Source organism: Poromitra crassiceps, assembly GCF_964638095.1.
Source record: "Poromitra crassiceps genome assembly, chromosome: 17".
NCBI lineage: Eukaryota > Metazoa > Chordata > Actinopteri > Beryciformes > Melamphaidae > Poromitra > Poromitra crassiceps.
In genome coordinates, this window is record NC_139635.1 from 36,444,396 (window position 1) to 36,452,890 (window position 8,495).

The following is an 8,495-nucleotide window of genomic DNA, read 5'->3' on the forward strand; positions in this document are numbered from 1 at the left end:
TGTCTGTGTGTCCAGACTCCAGAGCTGGTGTTGTGTGTTAAGACCCCTCACTACACACTCTGTCTGTGTGTCCAGACTCCAGAGCTGGTGTTGTGTGTTAAGACCCCTCACTACACACTCTGTCTATGTGTCTGTCCAGAGTGACTCCAGAGCTGGTGTTGTGTGTTAAGACCCCTCACTACACACTCTGTCTGTGTGTCCAGAGTGACTCCAGAGCTGGTGTTGTGTGTTAAGACCCCTCACTACACACTCTGTCTATGTGTCCAGAGTGACTCCAGAGCTGGTGTTGTGTGTTAAGACCCCTCACTACACACTCTGTCTATGTGTCCAGAGTGACTCCAGAGCTGGTGTGTGTATTAAGACCCCTCACTATGGAGACACATAATAGCAACTAGGGGTGGGAATCACAGAAGGCCCAACGATATGATATCACAATACTTAACTCACGATACAAAGATATTGTGATCTTAAAACATGTGCGATATATTCAAATGTATTACCTTTTTACAACTGCAAATGTCTCCAAAGGAAAAAACCAAGCGCAAATTTGAAATAGCTGTGACCACATAATTATGCGAATTTCTGAAATGCAGGATGGCACGGGCAGCCCACCCTACTCTGCCCCTGCCACCCTGCATTTCAATCCCCCCCACAGCTTTCTGGCTGAAACTTTCAGGGGGTGTAAAGAGCACCCGTGCGAGTGACCTGACAGAGCCGGATTAATTACTAATTAGCTAATAATGTGATGTCATCAGTAATGTCATCAGTGATGATGTCATCAGTGATTATATCATCATCAGTGATGTCATCCATGATGTCATCCTCAGTGTGTTTACTTTTGGGGCTTTAACACAGCTTTTGTTGCACAGAAATAATGCACTTTTAACACGTTCACTGCCAATGACGTGTTTTTACGTCAAACAGAATCCAACGGTTGACTGCCAATGACGTGTTTTTACGTCAAAAAAATGAATTTATTTTTTTTGACCGTGGGATGTGCATCTAACCCTTTTACATCTCTTATATCAATATTGAAGCCACCGAACATGTACAACCCATTCCACCGACCCACTAAGTGGCGACAGTGCTCTCCCAGACTAGAGGAAGGCAAGCAAAAAGCAGTGTGAGGAAGCCATTCTCGTGAAAATGGCTGGGCGAAAACGCTTTCGTTTTCGCGCTGATTGCTGGCGGTGCGGGATTGCAAATTTGCATAATAGATTACGGGTGGAACACACTTTGAAACACGCAGCATAAATAAGACCAGAATCGCAAAAGCTTCATCAAAGCTCTCAACACAAACCACAAGAAACGAGCGAGCCGATCCAGACTTGCACAGCGGCCGCCAGCAGACAGGCAGCAGCAGCAGAAGCAGTGAGCATGGTGACGCGAGGTTACAGCAGCAGCAGCAACGAGCTTGTGACATGCCCGCTGCAGCCAAGAAGAACACACACGGAGGGAGGAGTTTGAAGTAGAGGGGTGTTTCCTGCTGTTATGGAGGAAATTACTGTTCAAAACTATTGTTTAGATGTCTGACGTCTTACTGATGCCAAAAATGAATGGTTAAAGTGACTGTTCTATCGAATTTCACAAAAAGCCGTTTATCTCAGAATAATTTTTCTGACGCTGAAACCATGCTGTATTCAACTGCTAATGCTTACATAACTACTAACTCTACAAACTAACTCTTTTAGACAGAGAAAGCACACATTCTATTAGTTCTTTTGAGATATTGTGTGTTCACAAAATCTTAGCAGAAAAGAATCCTCGGGTCTTGAAAGATGAGCCAGAATCCTCAAAAAAACCCTCTGGCAGAACCTACCTACAGTAAAAAAAAAACGGCTGGCAGTGAATGTGTTAAACAAAAAAATTAAGCTACTTTTGCAATGTAGTGAAATAAAAGTTTTGAAAATTGTGGTGGCGCGTTGTGTGAAGTGTACATATAATGGGATTAATAGCTCGGGGAACGGCCCGGCCCCCCGGCCCCTGACAATGTGGCCCCCTGAACAATTGAGTTGAATAGCCCTGCTCTAGTGACTAGTGTTGATGCCACACAAGTGTAGCAGTGTAGCTCTCTAGCCTGTCTAATGGCTCCATTTAGTGGGCCTCTTTGAGCAATAGGGACATTTCACCCTTCATTTCTCTGAAATGTACTAATTGTCCCGGCCTTTGGTGTCATAATTCATTCTCTAAAACTCGAGGAAAAGAGGACATTTCTTGTTGTGGCCTTCAGTCCATTCATTACATTTAATAATTCTGCTTTGGTTTGGATTTCTATTCTCTATTAATTATGAGGATTAGCGTCACACACTCATTTCTAGCTGCACTGATGATATCAGTGATGACATCACAGCTGATGACATCACAATCAGTGATGATATCAGACATCGCAATTGCTCGAGTGACATCACTAATGACATCACACTTGCTCGAGTGACATCACTGATGACATAATTGCTCGCGTGACATCATTGATTACATCACAATTGCTGGAGCAACAGGTTTGTTCACAGCCCAACACCTCCGTGTTTACTTTTTTAAATAAATCTTTATTACATTTCAAAAATGTCCCTTTATTACATTTCAAAAATGTCGTATTGTTTCCCGGCCTATTGTTTCTGGCAGCAAGCCGGCACATCTTCTAGAGAAACGGCAGGTGGCTGGGGAAACCTGGGCAGTACCTTGGATAGCAGAGGACGGGACTCCAGGATCTGAGGCACCGCTGCATTCCGCACCTCGGACATCTCCCGTGCCTGCAGGACCGGCCCATGGCTGGGTGGTTGTGACAGAGGGACTTTCCAGGGAAGCCTCCACTGTCTGGCCTTGGCTCTCAGGTTCCTTTCCCACCCTCAATGACCCCCCTGGAGCCTCTTGAAGTGCTGGCAGTACTGTGGTGGTGTCCTGGCTATCAGAACCACTGTCCATATAACTGAAAAGCTCCTCCATGCTGGCCTCCATGACAATGTCTGAAAGTGAGGAAACACCCTTCATGTGGGTGTCCATGACACTGTGTGGAAATGCCGTGTTCAGGAGGTCCATCAAGTCTTCGTTTCCGGCGCGAAGAGGGAGGTCTAGATACATTTTGGAGAACCTTGCTGCTTCTCCTGTACACTCCAGACTGTTGGGTAGAAGAAGTGAGGTGTGGAGCACTGGCACTGTGGTGTCCCGGCCATCAAAATCACTTTCCACATGACTGAGAGGTCCTGGGGAGAGAAGCTCACCCATGGCTGTGTCCGAAAGTGGCGGGTTTAGGAAGTCCATGAAGCTTGGCTGTCCGGCGGCAAGAGGGAGGAGGGCTTGGTAGTTTGGAAACTGGAAGGTCTCACCAAAAAGTTTGGAGATCATTGCTGCTTCTTCTGCAGCTGGGATGGTGAGGTAGAAGTTGCTGGGTAGAAGTGAGGTGTTGGAGCCTGACTGACCGCAGGGTGCAGCCATCATTTGAGCGATAGCATAGACCTGCGACTGGGTGTTCGGCCACGCTCTGGCCGCACCTCGCTGTGGCTGGCTGATGTCCATAGGCCCTGCCAGGGTGTAGCTGTGGCATGCTTCAGCCATCTTCTCCTGCAGTCTCTTTAACTTCTTCCCAACTCTTTCTGATGTTGGCAGCATGGAGCGATTTTTCTTGTTCTTTTTCGGCTCACATGACGGATTGAGAGGTCGTGGAGAGGGCAACTTACCCATGGCTGTGTTCCTTGGCTTGTACCAATCCCTTTTTCTTTGGTGTTTTATGGCCACTGTCTACTGGTCCTTTATACCACCAGCACAAAAGGATTTATGACCTCACTGATGATGTCACAATGAGTAAGTAGGAGTTTATGACATCACCGATGATGTCACTATTCATTCCGTGTGACGTCACATGACATTCGTAGAGCCGACGAAGACGCAACATCAGCATTAAGCAAGCACTAACTTTGAAATGCAAAAGAAACCAAGTTATTGCAATACAATTTTGACAAGATAATTTAACCAAGAACAAGGGTGGGTGTCGTTTACTGTCTTGTCGCCATGTATGTTGACACTGTCCATTTATGACGAGTGACTTGGAAGCCTTATAAAACTCCAGGGCATCAATCAAGTCAACAGTTGACCCACCTCTTTGAAATGAGGAGTGACTTAGGCTACGTTCACACAGCAAACCTTAGTGCTTGAATCTGATTTGTTGCTCACATCTGATTTTTTGTGTGGCTGTTCACACAGACTTTTTAAAAGTGGCCCATATCAGACCCCAGTGTGAACAGGTCAGGGACCTGAAGTGACCCGCATGAACAGAACAACAACAATAACGTCACACGCAGCACACTGCTGTTCTACGTAAAGCCGGAAGAAGACAGCAGTAAACATGGCGGTAGCTGATGATGATGTTGTTGTTGTTTACGGTTTAATTTAAGTTATTGTGCAGTGGAAGCCAGCGAATACGGGAGCAGATGAAAGCGAGGAAGAGGAGAAAGAGAGCAAAAATGTTAATAATGGCTTTCTGTGGAGCAATAGCTGCTACTTCTTGCTAATACTTATAAGGTCTAAAACCTCACTGTCCCTCCACTGATTAGCTCCCTCGCAGCTGTCCTCCATGTTTGTAATCACAATCTACCTGCTTGGTCCTCCCTCCTCCCGCCAGCGCAGAATAGTGACGAATGTCGCTCTGGAATGACGTAAACGTCACATTGAAGCATTAAGTCAGATATGGGCCAGAGATGTCTGTTCGCACGGGAGTCACATTCCAAAACATCGAATCTGATGTTTTTCCACATTTGAAAGTAGCCCAGGTCGTCTTTAAAAAAGTCATTTTCAATGTGACTTGTACTGTTCACACAGTCATGAAAAAGACTGACCTGAGTCACTTAGGGGGGGAAAGATTAGATTCAAGCACTAAGGATGGCTGTGTGAACGTAGCCTTATAGAGCTGCTGGCCACAGCTCAAAACGTCGTCAACATCTGTTTTATCTAATATCTAATAAGATAAAGTTTCCAGTCTGTTCATCTCACTTCAATCACTTTTATTGCAGCAAAATGGGATTGTCAAGCCGACAAACTGACCAACACTGTCATAAAAACCTGTCATAAATGCTGCATGCATTTAGTACCTCTACGCTCCCACCAGTTTGGGAACCACTGGTTTGAGGTGTGTGCGCTCAGTAACTACCTTTACTTGGACCGCAATAATCTGACTTTTGATCTGATCTGATTGATAATCTGATTATTATTATTAATAATTATTATTATTATATTAATTATAATAATTATTTACATGAGTTTCTTTCAAATATTCCATTCATATTCCCGTTTACCTCAGTTACTCAGTGACAGGAGGCTCACGAATACAAAGCCAGGCAGCTCCAGTGTGGAGTGTGTGAAGGAGTAGAGCTGCTGTGTTTGGGACTATTTGAGCCGATCTGTGGTGGAGGATCTGCTGTCGTCAGCAGGTCGCTAACAAACACGTCACACACCCTCCTGTTTTCTCACACCTCAGCGAAAAAAACAAAAACCAGGCAAAAATACCTTGGAGGGAGATTTCAACATGAACTCAGAGAGATGTGTGATGGCTTTCAACTGAAACGCAGGCCTTCTGTGTCAGGTCTCATGTGACTCTCTAGCTGAATTCAAAGCGGTTTCTTTCCACAGCCGAGCTGCCAATATTTTTGCCAGTTTTCGTTTAGAGAGTGAACTTTGTGTGAACTTTGATGATGACTCTCTCTCTCTCTCTTGGAGTTATTTAAAGAGAGAGGGGAGGATGATAGAGAGACAGAGAGAGAGAGGGGAGAGACAGACAGAGAGAGAGAGAGAGAGAGAGAGAGAGAGAGAATATGCCATAGATCAGTGGTTGCCCGAATGGGATACGTGAAGGTACTACAGTCAGCGGGTACTTGAGAGAAGGGGGGAAATGGAAAAATGCAAGAATGAAACATGAAAATAAATGAAACGTTCCAATAAATCTGTTCAGAAGGCACTGATTGCAACTCTTTCCATCCATTTATTTTGTAATGTTATATAGTTCAAAAGGTGGGTTATCATTCATTCATTGCATCATGTGTTATAGTTTTCTCTTGCAGCTAGTTTTCTAAGCAAAATATTGTCGGGTAAAGGGGATACTTGGATTCAGAAATCAGGGAAAGGGGATAAGCTGCAGAGATCCACTGCTCTAGATCTTACTAAGCGTACTCTGAAATCAACTATATTAATTTGTGTGGATACTGGAAAGCACAATATTAACAGAGGACCCCCATGTTCCATGTGTAACAATTAGGGAAAAAGCAGAGCCACTCAAGTGGTGCATTGTGACCTCTGGATTGTAGCCGCACCAAATATAGTCTCAGGCTTGATTCAGCACAGTCTGTCCTAGTTAGGCACCTCTCATCATCACTACTTTCCCCACTTGACTCCCGTAGGTCCCCTGCTACAGGCCACAAGCACAGTCTGTCATATATCAACCAAGCACCACAGGCTGTAGTTCACTGCCCGCTTTCATGCAACCACGGGGAATAGAGATGGGAGTACGTACGTACGCAGTAAGAGGACATCTTTGGAGATAGGTAGGCTATACCTGCTGTCAGAGCAAAAACAGGTGCAGTGGCAGGGTTTCTGAATCTGAATGAGTCAGCATTTGATCATGCTTGTCAAATCCAATTCAACATCACAACCTCCTTTAATACCAACACAGACTTGATATGAAAGAGTAAGCTTTTCTGGCCACTGATATCGTGGTAAATCAGCTGGTCTATAAACTAGCTCCAGACAGTGATCATGAAAAAGCACAACCAGCAATATGAACACACATCGGTGATACCATGTAGGCTACTATGATTTACACACATACCATAAAGCTTTGGGTAAACATCATGGTCACCTTCAGACCTAATTTATTTCATTTCCTTACCCTTCTCAGATGTCAAACTTTACACAAACTTCAGCATGCTTTGAAACCTGTACGGTAGTACCAGAGTAGCTTTTACTTCCGATAGTGAATTGATAATAATAATAATCATCATCATCATCATCATCGTAATGCTTACAGTGAGGTACTAGTGAGTCCATAGTGAGACTATGGTAACTAATGGTAATTTCTATCTCTATCACTATAATATTCCCATAGGGACTTGTAGTTTTGTCACAGTTTGTTTTCTGGTCTGTTTTGTTCTATTCTGGGTTTGTTGTACTTTCTAAGTAAGGGTGGAGCTTTAAATTGTGTCTAACGTGTGTATGCACTGCAGTGTGATCAAGCTTGGCCGCTAGGTGGCTGACATAATCTGTCGCTAACGTTAGCTAGCTAATTAGCTTCTAAAACATTCCTGAATGCCAAAGCCGTAGTTTGGGAAGACAGTCACACCTTACCTTCTCTTCTGCTGTGACACACTCCTCGGGGAGAATGAATACACTTCTCTTGTCTTGGGCGAGAGTTAAATTCCCATAAAAACTTCCCTGTGCTCCGTGCACCGTGTGTCAGGTAGTTGTATCCGCCTGCCCCTGTGCTCCCTGGCCGCTGATCCACTGCCTTGCTCCCTCCCTCCCGGTGATTCACGCCTCCCAACTTTGGCAACTACCTACAAGCGAAGATCGTCTGTAGTTGAGAAGATGAATCACTCAACACGTGAGGGATGAGCCACCTTCCGGTCTGCAAAAACACCTCACCCACACACAGTACTACTCAGGTGGTTTACGCCAGGCAGACTGCGTACATACATATGCATCGCTGTTACCAGCAAACAATCTGGACCACACACCTGAAAACCTAGCTCACAAAACAAAAGGTAATCATCATTAAGTTGGTTGGTCCAAATAAACCGTACCGATATAAGCGGAAATACCAACAGTGAGAGCTCTGACTCTCCCTACTCTCTGCTCCATGCAGGTGTATCGGACGCAAACGGGGAGTCAGCGCCACCCCGTGGTCGACACTGGAAATACATCTACACTGCGCCGAGGAAAGCGCTCTTTTTCAAAATTGTGTTTGTCAAAAATGTACTGCGTTTGCATTCATTCATTGCTTTTTTTTTATGCATTTTCTTGTCTTGTTTCTTAATTTGGGTGTGGTTACACGATTAAATAAGATCAACAATTTCATGATTTAAAAAAAAATCTATCAACCAATTTTAAAATGATCATTTCACTTTCCCCCACACCACTTAAGAAATCTTATCAAGCAAAACAAACAAAGACAGAGGCCTGGAAGTGTTTTCTCATAATTATTTAATCACACATACATTTACATCATGCAGTCAATCCAAAACGGTGATCTCATTAAACTTCCCGTCTCCCTCCAATCAGAGCCCTGCTTTGTGCCCCAGTTCTCCAGGAATGATCCAGTACCTTTGCCCGCTGACGATCCTCAAAACTGTCCTTAACAAATTGAGTGACTATTACATAGTAATAAAAAATGTCCACTTTTTTTATTTTGTTTCTTGAGAATAAACGCAAACAACTTCAATTTTGGTAAACACCAGAAATAAATCTTTGTGTTGTCACTATATTCCCCCCCCCAACCCATTACAGAGACAGTATTG

The 8,495-nt window shown here is 44.2% G+C and overlaps 1 protein-coding gene across 2 annotated transcripts in view; it reads right to left on the reverse strand.

Moving 5' to 3' along the window:
* LOC310791956 (rho GTPase-activating protein 12-like) overlaps positions 1–7,463 on the reverse strand; it is a 101,279-nt gene extending 93,816 nt beyond the window's left edge. For both annotated transcript variants that reach the window (XM_083653640.1, XM_083653639.1), the window contains exon 1: positions 7,327–7,463. The gene's annotated coding sequence lies outside the window, so the exon portion shown is untranslated. The remainder of the gene's footprint in view (positions 1–7,326) is intronic.
* Between the last annotated feature and the right edge of the window lie 1,032 nt (positions 7,464–8,495).